Source organism: Aegilops tauschii, chromosome 4 (genome assembly GCF_002575655.3).
Source record: "Aegilops tauschii subsp. strangulata cultivar AL8/78 chromosome 4, Aet v6.0, whole genome shotgun sequence".
Lineage (NCBI taxonomy): Eukaryota > Viridiplantae > Streptophyta > Magnoliopsida > Poales > Poaceae > Aegilops > Aegilops tauschii.
In genome coordinates this window covers 260,949,213-260,964,857 of record NC_053038.3, presented here as the reverse complement: position 1 = coordinate 260,964,857, position 15,645 = coordinate 260,949,213, and positions in this window count along the sequence as shown.

The following is a 15,645-nucleotide window of genomic DNA, read 5'->3' as shown; positions in this document are numbered from 1 at the left end:
GGAAGTTTTTATTATATCGTTCTTGGATATCTATCTCTTTGGGACTAATTTTCATATGTTGCTTTTGATAAGCTCAAACAAATATAAGTGAAGATCATGAGCATAATATTTCTTTCTCTCAAATTAATTTAAGTGAAGCAAGATAGAATTTCTTTAAGAATACTAAAGCACACCATGCTCAAAAAGATATAAGTGAAGCACTAGAGCAATTCCATAGAAAAGAGCTTCGTTGACGGGATGTGAGTGCCGCTTACGTAGCCTCCCTGGAAACTATTTGAGGACTCTATTTTATTTAAAACTTTCATATCTAAGTATTTTATTAAAAAGCCAAGCAAAACAAAACAAAATGACATTTCAAGAATAGCACAACTCATGTGAAGAAGCAAAAAATTAGGATCAACCGATACTAACCGATAATTTTTGATGAAGAAAGGTGGGATGTCTACCGGGGCATCCCCAAGCTTAGATACTTGAGACTTCTTGAAATATTATCTTGGGATGCCTTGGGCATCCCCAAGCTTGAGCTTTTGTGTCGCCTTAATTCCTTCTATATCACGGTTTCCCTAAATCTTAAAAACTTCATCCACACAAAACTCAACAAGAACTCGTGAGATAAGTTAGTATAAACCAATGCAAAAACCTCTGTAGAAAATCACTAAAATTATTATTCAACATTGCATACTAAATACCTCTGCATATTTAATACTCCTATCCTCAAATAGAATCATTAAACAAGCAAACATATGCAAACAATGCAAACATAACAACAATCTGCCAAATCAGTACAGTCTGTAAAGAATGCAAGAGTATCAATACTTCTTAAACTCCAAAGATTATGAAAATCTACCAAACTTTTGTCACATCCTTACTTTTCTAGGGAATTTTTGCAACAGCGGTAAACTTTCTATTTTGAAATAGCAACAAGTGTACTTGCAAAATAAGCATGGTGACGGCTATCCTTGACATTTTTATTGAAATGAAACAAGCAAAACTTTATTATAAATAGTAGAGAGCAAATCCTAACAAAATAAATTGACTCTCCCAGTAAAACTCATATCATGTGACGAATAAAAATATAGCTCCAAGTGAGGTTACCGATAATGTTGGAGACAAAAGAGGGGATGCCTTCCGGGGCATCCCCAAGCTTAGTTGCTTGGATATTCCTTGGATATTAACTTGGGGTGCCTTGGGAATCCCCAAGCTTAGGGTCTTCTCACTCCTTATTCTCCTCGTATCGACATCTCACCCAAAACTTGAAAACTTCAATCACACAAAACTTAACGGAACTTCGTGAGATAGGTTAGTATGATAAAGAGCAAACCATTTCACTTTGGTGCTATCAAATACAACATTCATAATTGTTTCCACACAATGACTACTGTATAATATCATTTCGACAATTTATATTAAGCAATATAAGCCATAGAAACTAGGAAACAAGCAAACTATGCATTGAAAACAGAATCTGTCAAAAACAGAACAATCTATAGTAATCTATACTCAAACCATACTTCTGCTACTCCAAAAATTATGAAACAATTAGGACCAAGTGGGAAATTTGTATATTAATCTTCTCCAAAACTAATTAACTCAAAATCTCTCTTCTATTATAAATCAGAATTATTTTCGTGAGCGCAAAAGTTTCTGTTTTTCGGCAAGAGCAAATCAACTATCACCCAACATGATCCCAAAGGCTTTACTTGGCACTTTATTGAAAAAAGCAATAAAACATGATTACTACAGTAGCATAATCATGTGAACACACAAAAACAGTAGGTAAAAGTGTTGGGTTTGAAGGAAATATGCCCTAGAGGCAATAATAAAGTATTATTTATTTCCTTGTATCATGATAAATGTTTATTATTCATGCTAGAATTGTATTAACCGGAAACATAATACATGTGTGAATACATAGATAAACAGTGTGTCACTAGTATGCCTCTACTTGACTAGCTCATTAATCAAAGATGGTTATGTTTCCTAGCCATAGACATGAGTTGTCATTTGATTAACAAGATCACCTCATTAGGAGAATGACGTGATTGACCTGACCCATTCCGTTAGCTTAGCACCCGATCGTTTAGTATGTTGCTATTGCTTTCTTCATGACTTATACATGTTCCTATGACTATGAGATTATGCAACTCCCGTTTACCGGAGGAACACTTTGTGTGCTACCAAACGTCACAACGTAAATGGGTGATTATAAAGGTGCTCTACAGGTGTCTCCAAAGGTACTTGTTGGGTTGGCGTATTTCGAGATTAGGATTTGTCACTCCGATTGTCGGAGAGGTGTCTCTGGGCCCACTCGGTAATGCACATCACTATAAGCCTTGCAAGCATTGTGACTAATGAGTTAGTTACGGGATGATGTATTACGGAACGAGTAAAGAGACTTGCCAGTAACGAGATTGAACTAGGTATCGAGCTACCGACGATCGAATCTCGGGCAAGTAACATACCGATGACAAAGGGAACAACGTATGTTGTTATGCGGTTTGACCGATAAAGATCTTCGTAGAATATGTGAGAGCCAATATGAGCATCCCGGTTCCGCTATTGGTTATTGACCGGAGAGGTGTCTCAGTCATGTCTACATAGTTCTCGAACCCGTAGGGTCCGCACGCTTAACGTTACGATGACAGTTATATTATGAGTTTATATGTTTTGATGTACCGAAGGTTGTTCGGAGTCCCGGATGTGATCACGGACATGACGAGGAGTCTCGAAATGGTCGAGACATAAAGATTGATATATTGGACGACTATATTTGGACACCGGAAGTGTTCCGGAGAAGTTTCGGATAACACCGGAGTGCCGGAGGGGTTACCGGAACCCCCTGGGGAAGTATTGGGCCTTAGTGGGCCTTGAGGGGAGAGAGAGGGCAGCAGCCAGGAGGTGGCGCCCCCCTCCCATGAGGAGTCCTATTAGGACTAGGAGAGGGGGGCGCAGCCCCTCTTTCCCTCTCCCTCTCCCTCTCTTTCCTTCCCCCCCTCTCTTCCTAGTTTGACTAGGAAAGGGGAGTCCTACTCCTACTAGGAGGACTCCCCCCTCTCCTTGGCGCGCCTAGGGCAGCCGGCCTCCCCCTTGCTCCTTTATATACGGGGGCAGGGGGGCACCTCTAAACACACTTGATATACGATATTTTAGCCGTGTGCGGTGCCCCCCTCCACCATATTACACCTCGATAATACCGTTGCGGAGCTTAGGCGAAGCCCTGCGTCGGTGGAACATCATCATCGTCACCACGCCGTCGTGCTGACGAAACTCTCCCTCAACACTTGGCTGGATCGGAGTTCGAGGGACGTCATCGAGCTGAACGTGTGCTGAACTCGGAGGTGCCGTGCGTTCGGTACTTGATCGGTCGGATCGTGAAGACGTACGACTACATCAACCGCGTTGTAATAACGCTTCCGCTGTCGGTCTACGAGTGTACGTGGACAACACTCTCCCCTCTCGTTGCTATGCATCACCATGATCTTGCGTGTGCGTAGGAAATTTTTTGAAATTACTACGTTCCCCAACAGGGTTGTCTCCCAACAAGCGCTTTTCTTTAATGCATTTTAGCTAGGCATGATGAGTTCAATGATCCTCGCATAAAAGATAAGGATTGAAACATAAAGGGGGCATCATGAATCATAAGTTCCTCTCTCATAATAATTTTCAGTAGCATCATGAATAGATTCATCAATATAATCATCACCTAAAGCATTCTTTTCATGATCCACAAGCATAGAAATTTTATTACTCTCCACATAAGAAAATATCTTCTCATTCGCAATGGTGGGAGTATCAATAGAGACTCGAATACTATAAATTGTTTCCACATTAAAATAGTAATGTTCAATAAAAGTATAATCATAACTATGAAAAGTTTTATAAGTATAATCATCACTACTTTTTATAACATAAGTATCATCACAATAATCATCATAAGTAGCAACTTCGTTCTCATCATAGATAGGATGCATGCAATTATTATAACAAATTTGCACATCAAATCTTGGGGGACTAAAAATATCATCTTCATCAAACATAGCATCCCCAAGCTTATGGCTTTGCATATCATTAGCATCATGGATATTCAAAGAACTCATGCTAATAACATTGCAATCATGCTCATCATTTATGCCAAACATTTTATTGAATTATTCTTCTATCAATCTAGCACAATTTTCCGATCCATCCTTTTCAAGAAAGATATTATAAAGATGATCAATAATATGATACAACCTGAATTCCATTCTTTTATTTAGTTTTCTTTTATAAACCAAACTAGTGATAAAACAAGAAACTAAAAGATTCGGTTGCAAGATCTAATGATATACCTTCAAGCACTCACCTCCCCGCAACAGTGCCAGAAAAGAGCTTGATGTCTACTACGCAACTTTATTCTTGTAGACATGTGTTGGGCCTCCAAGAGCAGAGTTTTGTAGGACAGTAGCAATTTTCCCTCAAGTGGATGAACTAAGGTTTATCAATCCGTGGGAGGTGTAGGATGAAGATGGTCTTTCTCAAACAACCCTACAACCAAATACAAGAAATCTCTTATGTCCCAAACACACCCAATACAATGGCAAATTGTATAGGTGCACTAGTTCGGTGAAGAGATGGTGATAAAAGTGTAATATGGATGGTAGAAATATATTTTTATAATCTGAATAAATAAAAACAGCAAGGTAGCAATTGATAAAACGGAGCATAAACGGTATTGCAATGCTTAAAAATGAGGCCTAGGGTCAATACTTTCACTAGTGCAACCTCTCAGCAATGCTAATATAATTGGGTCATATAACCACCCCTCAAAGTGCGATGAAGTATCACTCCAAAGTTCCTATCTAGCAGAGAACATAAGAATAAATTGTTTGTAGGGTACGGAACCACCTCAAAGTTATTCTTTCCGTTCGATCTATTCAAGAGTTCGTACTAAAATAACATAAAGCTATTCTTTCCGTTTGATATATCCTAGAGTTCTTACTAAAATAACACCAAAGCAAATTCATATTCTTAATACTCAATCACAAAGAACTTCAAAGAGTGCCCCAAGATTTCTACCGGAAAAACAAAGACAAGAACGTGCATCAACCCCTATGCATAGATTACTCCAATGTCACCTCGAGAATCCGCGAGTTGAGTGCCAAAACATATATCAAGTGAATCAATACGATACCCCATTGTTACCACGAGTATTCAATTCCAAGACATATACCAAGTGTTCTTAAATGGATATAAGTATTCAATCCAATAAAATGAAATCTCAAAGGGAAAACTCAATTCATCACCAGATAGAGAGGGGAAAACACCATATGATCCGACTATATTAACAAAGCCCGCAATACATCAACATCATGATATCTCAAGAACACGAAAGAGAGAGAGAGAGAGAGAGATAGAGAGAGAGATAGAGAGATTAAACACATAGCTACTGCCACAACCCCTCAGCCCCGAGGGTGGACTACTCCCTCCTCATCGTGGTGGCCGCCGGGATCATGAAGATGGCCACCAGTGATGATTCTCCCTCCGGCAGGGTGCTGGAATGGGGTCTAGATTGGTTTCTCGTGGCTACAGAGCCTTGCGGCGGCGGAAATTCTGACCTAGGTTAACCCCGAGGGTTTTCGGAATATTTGTGAATTTATAGGGTGAAGAGGGGGTGCGGGAGGCCACCGAGGTGGGCACAACCCACCTGGGCGCGCTTGGGCCCCCAGGCGTGCCCTGGTGGGTTGTGCCCCCTCGGGGCGCCCCCCAGGTGCTGCTCTGGTCCATAAAAAATCCACAAAAAAGTTTCGTGTTGTTTAGACTCCGTTTTGATATTGATTTCCCGTGATGTAAAAAACATGCAAAAAACAACAATTCACACTTGGCACTATGTCAATAGGTTAGTACCAAAAAATGATATAAAATGACTATAATATGATTATAAAACATCCAAGAATGATAATATAACAACATGGAACAATCAATAATTATAGATACATTGGAGACGTATCAGTGATTGTTGAGGGATACACAAGAAAAGTAGTTTGATGTAAGAACATGGTTAATAGAAAGATGTAGTATGTACCAAAAGCAGGAAGGCATGTCATATTCACAGGTATAATGTGTTAACTAAGCAGATGCAATTTACCCTAATTAGAAGCATTACAAGGTAGACACCATATGCAACATGCAACCACATATCACATTGCCAAGTAAGAGCAAGCACTTGCGATGGTTGTGTAGGGGAATTGCGGTCATCAACTAGAGAGCTACGTTGACTATCTTCATTTAGCCTTGCTGTTTCTTGAGAATCATGTGGGGAGGATGACACTGCACTCTTTAAACGAGTAGCGTGTCTCACAGTAACGCACTGGGGCGACTGTCTCATCATAAGTGATTGATGAGGGATACAAAAGAGCATTAGTTTGATGTACGAACATGGTTAATAGACATATGTAGTATGTATCAAAAACAGGAAGGCATGTCATTATCAAAGGTATAATGTGTAAAGTAAGCAGATGCGATTTAACCAAATTGGAAGCAATACAAGCTAGACACCATATGCAACATGCAACCACATTTGACAATGCGAAGTAAAAGCAAGCACCTGGGATGGTTGTGTGTGGCAATTGAGATCATCAACTCCAGAGCTACATTTACTGTCTCCATCTGCTGACACTACACCCTTTAGAGCGTTGAAAGGCTTAGTGCTTATCTTCGAATTACACTGGAGCGACTTCTGTCTTTTCTTTTTTGTATTCATCAACACTGCGTCAGAGTCTGGAATACCCATGCATAAAGAAACAATAGTGTGAGTATGGGTGAAGTGTGTGCACAAGTAGTAGAGTGTAAAAGTAGCAGATAGCAGGTTGGTGAGAAATAAAGGACGGGAGACATTTGATAGCTCTACAGCATGCATGGCAGACGAAATTACTAGATTCTAAGAATTTGAAATATGAGCACAGGGATGGCTGGGAAATGCAGATGCTCCTCGAGCACACCACCAGGTGTGGTCCTATGAAAATAACAGTCGACTGAAAAAATAGGTCGACCCATTTTTTCTACACCGTCCGATGTACAAAGAACGAGCAGATGGCCTTCATCTACCTCCAGCCAGTCAGTGTTGACGATCTTCTTTGAAACGCCAGCGACCACCCGACCAGTCCCCTGCCTCCGTCCTCCCCTAGACCCCACTGCACCGCCGTGCTTGGCACCGCCCCTCGGCCATCCCTTCAAGCCCTGCCGACCTCCAGATCAGGCGCAAGCAGCTCCTGTGCCTCACACCCCTATGATAGACACCGATGCGCCGCTTCCCCGGCGAATAGGTGGACTAGGTGCTCCTGGCGCCTAAGCGGGTGCTGCTTCTTTTAGTTGCGAATCAACTGACCCTGAATTGAAATCCAGGCGGGCTACTGACCTCTAGCAAAGGTGAAATAGTAAATGGGAGGAAACCTTGTGCATTTAGTATCATGAAGAAGATGCAGTAAGAAGCGCTCAACTAGTTTCTTTCGTGGGATGAATACGGTGTGAGCAGAGACGTAAGATTTGCACGAATATGGGAAGAGGAGTACCTCTTTCTGCTAACAGTGATGTGTCCTCCTTCTGTTTTTCCAACGATCTTCTTGTGGTTCGCTGGAAACGAGAAGTTGTGGAGGACGATTGAGCCTTTGACAAAGGCATGGCCAAGTTGTTGAGTGTGGTGCGGTGGCCGTCTGTCGGTGGCGGGGAAGCAGATCCGAGGTGGTGAACGAAGGCGTAGCGGGAACTAACTGTGGTGCGGTGGACGGTTGCGACAGTGGAGCAGCAACAGTGAGGCGCGGGACGGAGTGGTCGAAGTGGTTCTCTTACGGCGCACGTCGGCATCGGCATCGTGGAGGTAGCTTTGCCTCGGCTTCAGCTGCTAAGTCCTTGAGGGCGTTGCGGTTCCTATGGACGATGACGCCGGGGTACCGGCTCTGGCGTGATGGAGGAGGGCGGTGGTGGATTGGGCGCGATGGGGTGGAGGACGGAGGAAGTTGGGGTTTCGCGGCTGGTGGAGAGGGCCTTTTACCGCCCACGGAGTCTGAATGGGGAAACGGAGGGAGGGGGACTAAGGGGGAACAATGTTTCAGTTTGGGACGCGGTTGTTTGAAATTTGGGGAAGTTACAAACTTTGCCCCCATCTAAAATTTCGAACATATTGCGGGTTGGGGGTAGGACAGTAATCTCAGGTGTCCCAAATGGTGGGCGGGATAGATTTCGACCGAGCGCATGGGTGTTTAGGTGCCCACGGCGTATGAATGCTTCTCGGAGGCGGTTGAGACTGGCGTCTTGGTGAAGTTACAAACCTACCCCGGTTTAGACCTTTGGACATCGGGCCGATAGGCTACACGGGCCAGAGTCAGGACAGTAATTTCCTACCACCAAACATTGGCCTCGCGCGGTTTCGGGTGACCAGAGGCTTATTTGGCGCTTCGTTCAATATTTGGGAGAAGAAGCATTAACGTTTTCGGTTCTCTTGAATTGAACTTTCAGTATTTGTCAAACTTCACAAATCTTGACTCTTGAAAATCCTAAAACTATGATTATTTTGGAATGGAGGGGGTACATTTGAATATACATTTTACACGAGTATATATTAAAAAATTATGCAACTTACCTCAGTTCATGCATGGTTCAAGATATAATCTCCTTGGTTGCAAAAAAATAGTTAGACATGCCTATGAATATATAGCATGTTAAAACGCACAACAAAAATTGATGCCCCCTTTTAGATCTGATTTACAAATGCCATTATCTCGGATTCAAATAGATGAATGCACTTCCTATGAATTCGAATCTTCGAAACCCCCTTTATGTTGAATTTAACAAGTATTCTATTTCCTAGCTAGGAATTTGGAATGTATCCATGTAAGTGAAAAATGTATAAAGAGCTTCACACTAACATGGAGTGCACTAATTAATGTTTATATATGAATTGCAAAAGCAATGCATTGTCTGGATTTCAAACCACTCTCACTCTATGGATCGATAATATGAAATAAACACACGCACATGCTAGAATTCAATAGAGTATGGGTGTCTGATAGACCAACATTCGTTCATACGCAAATTGCAAAATTCATGAGCACATCCAAAAATAATAATGCCATTTATATTTTAATTTAATGCGTAGAACTGCCTTTTACACGTAGATGCACTATGCCTCGGCCCGTTCTCACACACGCGTGCTACCTCTTGAGCATGCGTTGGTTTTCCCTTGAAGAGGAAAGGGTGATGCAACAAAGTAGCTTAAGTATTTCCCTCAGTTTTTGAGAACCAAGGTATCAATCGAGTAGGAGATCACACGCAAGTCACCTAGTACCTGCACAAAACAACCAAGAACCTTGCAACCAACGCGATAAAGGGGTTGTCAATCCCTTCACGGTCACTCGCAAAAGTGAGATCTAATAAAGATAGTAAGATAAATATTTTTGGTATTTTTTTTGTATAGATTGGAAAGTAAAGATTGCAAAATATAATAAATAGGAAACTAGAATTGTAGATCGGAAACTTATATGATGGAAAATAGAAGATTATATGATGGAAAATAGACCCGGGGGCCAAAGGTTTCACTAGTGGCTTCTCTCAAGATAGCATATATTACGGTGGGTGAACAAATTACTGCCGAGCAATTGATAGAAGAGCACACAGTTATGAGAATATCTAGGCAATGATCACGAATATAGGCATCACATCCTTGTCAAGTAGACCGAAACGATTCTGCATCTACTACTATTACTCCACACATCGACCGCTATCCAACATGCATCTAGAGTATTAAGTTCATAAGAACAGAGTAATGCATTAAGCAAGATGACAAGATGTAGAGGGATAAACTCAAGCAATATGATATAAACCCCATCTTTTTATCCTCGATGGCAACAATACAATACATCCCTTGCTGCGCCTACTGTCACTGGGAAAGAACACTGCAAGATTAAACCCAAAGCTAAGCACTTCTCCCATTGCAAGAAAGATCAATCTAGTAGGCCAGACTAAACCGATAATTTGAAGAGACTTGCAAAGATATGAAATCATGCATATAAGAATTCAGAGAAAAACCAAATATTATTCATAGATAAACTTGATCATAAATCCACAATTCATCGGATCTCGGCAAACACACTTCAAAAGAGTATTACAATGAATAGATCTCCAAGAACATCGAGGAGAACTTTGTATTGAGAACCAAAGAGAGAGAAGAAGCCATCTAGCTAATAACTATGGACCCGAACGTCTGTGGTAAACTACTCACACATCATCGGAGAGGCTATGGTGTTGATGTAGAAGCCCTCCATGATCGATTCCCCCTCCGGCAGATCATCGGAAAAGGCCCCAAGATGGGATCTCACGGGTACAGAAGGTTGTGGCGGGGGAAAAGTGTTTTCGTGGCTCCCCCTGACATTTCTAGGGTACAAGAGTATATATAGGTGAAAGAAGTACATCGGTGGAGCTTCGTGGGGCCCACGAGGGTGGGTGGCGCGCCTACCCCCCTGGGCGCGCCCTCCTTCCTCGTGGCCGCCTCGCGGAGTTCCAGACTTCAACTCCAAGTCTTCTGGATTGCTTTCGTTCCAAGAAAGATTATCGCGAAGGTTTCATTCCGTTTGGATTCCGTTTGATATTCCTTTTCTGTAAAAACACTGAAATAGGCAAAAACAAAAAACTGGCGTTGGGCCTTCGATTAATAGGTTAGTCCCAAAAGTAATATAAAAGAGCATATTAAAGCCCATTAAACATCCAAAATAGATAATATGATAGCATGGAACAATAAAAAATTATAGATACGCTGGAGACGTATCAAGCATCCCCAAGCTTAGTTCCTGCTCGTCCTTGAGTAAGTAAATGATAAAAACAGAATTTTTGATGTGGAATGCTACCTAACATATTTTTCAATGTAATTTTATTTATTGTGGCATGAATGTTCAGATCCGAAAGATTCAAGACAAAAGTTTAATATTGACATACAAATAATAGTACTTCAAGCATACTAACCAAGCAATTTTGTCTTCTCAAAATAACATAGCCAAAGAAAGCTCATCCCTACAAAATCATATAGTTTGGCTATGCTTCATTTTTGTCGCACAAAATGCTCCAATCATGCACAACCCCGATGAAAAGCCAAGCAATTGTTTCATACTTTAGTATTCTCAAAAAATTTCAACTTTCACGCAATATATGAGCGCGAGCCATGGACATAGCGCTATAGGTGCAATAGAATGGTGGTATTGGAGAAGACAAAAAAGAGGAAGATAGTCTCACATCAACTAGGCGTATTAGTGGGCTATGGATATGCCCATCAATAGATATCAATGTGAGTGAGTAGGGATGGCCATGCAACGGTGCACTAGAGCTATAAGGGTATGAAAGCTCAACAAAAGAAACTAAGTGGGTGTGCATCCAACTTGCTTGTTCACGAAGACCTAGGGCAATTTGAGGAAGCCCATCATTGGAATATACAAGCCAACTTCTATAATGAAAAGTTCCCACTAGTGTATGAAAATGACAACATAAGAGACTCTCTATCATGAAGATCATGGTGCTACTTTGAAGCACAAGTGTGGAAAAAGGATAGTAACATTGTCCCTTCTCTATTTTTCTCTCTCTTTTTTTGTTTGGGCCTTCTCCTTCCTTTTTTATGGCCTCTTTTTTCTCTTTTTTTATTTTTCGTCCTGAGTCTCATCCCGACTTGTGGGGGAATCATAGTCTCCATCATCCTTTCCTCACATGGGACAATGCTCTAATAATGAAGATCATCGCACTTTTATTTACTTACAACTCAAGAGTTACAACTCGATACTTAGAACAAAATATGACTCTATGTGAATGCCTTCGGTGGTGTACCGGGATGTGCAATGAATCCAGAGTGACATGTATGAAATTATGAATGGTGGCCATGCCACAAATATGATGTCAACTACATGATCATGCAAAGCAATATGACTATGATGAAGCGTGTCATAATAAACGGAACGGTGGAAAGTTGCATGGCAATATATCTCGGAATGGTTATGGAAATGCCATAATAGGTAGGTATGGTGGCTGTTTTGAGGAAGGTAAATGATGGGTTTATGGTACCGGCGAAAGTTGTGCGGCACAAGAGAGGCTAGCAATGGTGGAAGGGTGAGAATGCGTATAATCCATGGACTCAACATTAGTCATAAAGAACTCACATACTTATTGAAAAAATCTACAAGTCATCAAAACCAAGCACTAGGTGCATGCTCCTAGGGGGATAGATTGGTAGGAAAAGACCATCGCTCGTCCCCGACCGCCACTCATAAGGAAGGCAATCAAAGAAACACCTCATGCTTCAAATTTGTCACACAACGGTTACCATATGTGCATGCTACGGGACTTGCAAACCTCAACACAAGTATTTCTCAATTTCACAATTACTCAACTAGCGCGACTCTAATATCACCATCTTCATATCTCAAAACAATCATCAAGTATCAAACTTGTCATAGTATTCAATGCACTCTATATGAATGTTTTTATTATACCCATCTTGAATGCCCATCATATTAGGACTAATTTTATAACCAAAGCAAATTACCATGCTGTTCTAAAAGACTCCCAAAATAATATAAGTGAAGCATGAGATATCAATAATTTCTATAAAATAAAACCACCACCGTGCTCTAAAAATATATAAGTGAAGCACTAGAGCAAAATTAACTAGCTCAAAAGATATAAGTGAATCACATAGAGTATTCTAATAAATTCTGATTCATGTGTGTCTCTCCCAAAAGGTGTGTACAGCAAGCATGATTGTGGTAAAATAAAAAGCAAATACTAAAATACAAAACGCTTCAATCAAAACACATATTGTGTGGTGAATAAAAATACAGCCTCAAGTAAAGTTACCGATAGACGAAGACGAAAGAGGGGATGCCTTCCGGGGCATCCCCAATCTTAGGCTTTTGGTTGTCCTTGAATTTTACCTTGGGGTGCCTTGGTCATCCCCAAGCTTAGGCTCTTGCCACTCCTTATTCCAAAATCCATCAAATCTTTACCCAAAAACTTGAAAACTTCACAACACAAAACTTAACAGAAAAATCTCATGAGCTCCGTTAGTATAAGAAAACAAACCACCACTTTAAGGTACTGTAATGAACTCATTATTTATTTATATTGATGTTAAACCTACTGTATTCCAACTTCTCTATGGTTCATACCCCCCGATACTACCCATAGATTCATTAAAATAAGCAAACAACACACGAAAAACAGAATCTGTCAAAACAGAACAGTCTGTAGCAATCTGATTCATACGCATACTTTTGTAACTCCAAAAATTCTGAAATAGATTTGTGGACATGAGTAAGTTGACTATTAATCATCTTCAAAAATAATCAACCTAAAATCACTCTCCAGTAAAAAATGGCATCTAATCTCGTGAGCGCAAAAGTTTCTGTTTTTTACAGCAAGATTGCAAAGACTTCACCCATGTCTTCACAAAGGTTCTACTTGGCACAAACACTAATTAAAACATAAAAAGACATCTAAAAAGAGGCTAGATGAATTATTTATTACTAAACAGGAACAAAAAGCAAAGAACAAAAATAAAATTGGGTTGACTCCCAACAAGCGCTATCATTTAACGCCCCTAGCTAGGCATCGATAATTTCGATGATGCTCAAATGAAAGACAAGAATTGAAGCACAAAGAGAGCATCATATAGCATATTAAAAACACATCTAAGTCTAACATGCTTCCTATGCATAGGCATCTTATAGGAAAATAAATTATCAAGAGAAGCAAAAACTAGCATATGGAAGAAAGAAGTGAGAAACAATAACAATCTCAATATAACGAGAGGTAATTTAGTAACATGAAAATTTCTACAACCATATTTTCCTCTCTCATAATAATTACATGTGGGACCATATTAAAATTCAACAATATAGCTCTCACATAAAATTTCCTCTACATGATCCCCATGCATAGAAAGTTGACACTCTTCCGAAATAGTGGGAATATCATTAACTAATGTCATGACCTCTCGAAACCCACTTTTATCAAAAACTTCATGACATTGAACATTATCCAAATATGTGGGATCCAAAGTTGACACTCTTCCAAACCCACTTTCAGTATTATTGCAAACATTATTGTCAATCTCATATTCATCATGGGGCTTAAATAAATTTTCAAGATTGTAAGAAGAATCACCCCAATCATGATCATTGCAACAAGTAGTGGACATAGAAAAACTAGCATCCCCAAGCTTAGGGTTTTGCATATTATTAACACAATTGACATTAATAGAATTTATAATAATATCATTGTAATCATGATTTTCATTCAAGGAACTATCGTGAATCACTTCATAAGTTTCTTCTTTCAACACTTCATCACAATTTTTAGATTCACGAATTTCAAGCAAAACCTCATAAAGATAATCTAGTGCACAAAACTCACTAGCAATAGGTTCATCATAGTTGGATCTTTTAAAAAGATTAGTAAGAGGATGAGGATCCATAACAATAGATTTTCAGCAAGCGAAGATGCAAGCATGTAGAAGGCACATGGTAACACAAGCAAACAAAATATCAAATGAGAAAAAGGCGAACGGAAAAGAGGGGCGAATAAAACGGCAAATTTTTGTGAAGTGGGAGAGGAAAACGAGAGGTGAATGGCAAATAATGTAATGCGAGGGAGAAGAGTTTGTGATGGGTACTTGGCATGTCTTGACTTGAGCGTAGATCTCCCCGGCAATGGCGCCAGAAATTGGCAAGTTGACGGGAGATCAAATCTTGACTTGACTTGGTGTAAATCTCCCCGGCCACGGCGCTAGAAATCCTTCTTGCTACCTCTTGAGCATGTGTTGGTTTTCCCTTGAAGAGGAAAGGTGATGCAGCAAAGTAGCTTAAGTATTTCCCTCAGTTTTTGAGAACCAAGGTATCAATCCTGTAGGAGATAACAGCAAGTCACCTAGTACCTGCACAAACAATCAAGAACCTTGCAACCAACGCGATAAAGGGGTTGTCAATCCCTTCACGGTCACACGCAAAAGTGAGATCTAATAAAGATAGTAAGATAAATATTTTTTGTATTTTTTGTTGTATAGATTAGAAAGTAAATATTACAAAATAAAATAAATAGGAAACTATAATTGTAGATCGGAAACTTATATGATGGAAAATAGAAGATTATATGATGGAAAATAGACCCGGGGGCCATAGGTTTCACTAGTGGCTTCTCTCAAGATAGCATATATTACGGTGGGTGAACAAATTATTGCCGAGCCATTGATAGAAGAGTGCATAGTTATGAGAATATCTAGGCAATGATCATGAATATCGGCTCACGTTCGTGTCAAGTAGACCGAACGATTCTGCATCTACTGCTATTACTCCACACATCGACCGCTATCCAGCATGCATCTAGAGTATTAAGTTCATAAGAACAGAGTAATGCATTAAGCAAGATGACATGATGCAGAGGGATAAACTGAAGCAATATGATATAAACCCCATCTTTTTATCCTCGATGGCAACAATACAATACATGCCTTGCTGCCCCTACTGTCACTGGGAAAGGACACCGCAAGATTGAACCCAAAGCAAAGCACTTCTCCCATTGCAAGAAAGATCAATCTAGTAGGCCAGACTAAACCGACAATTTGAAGACCCTTGCAAAGAT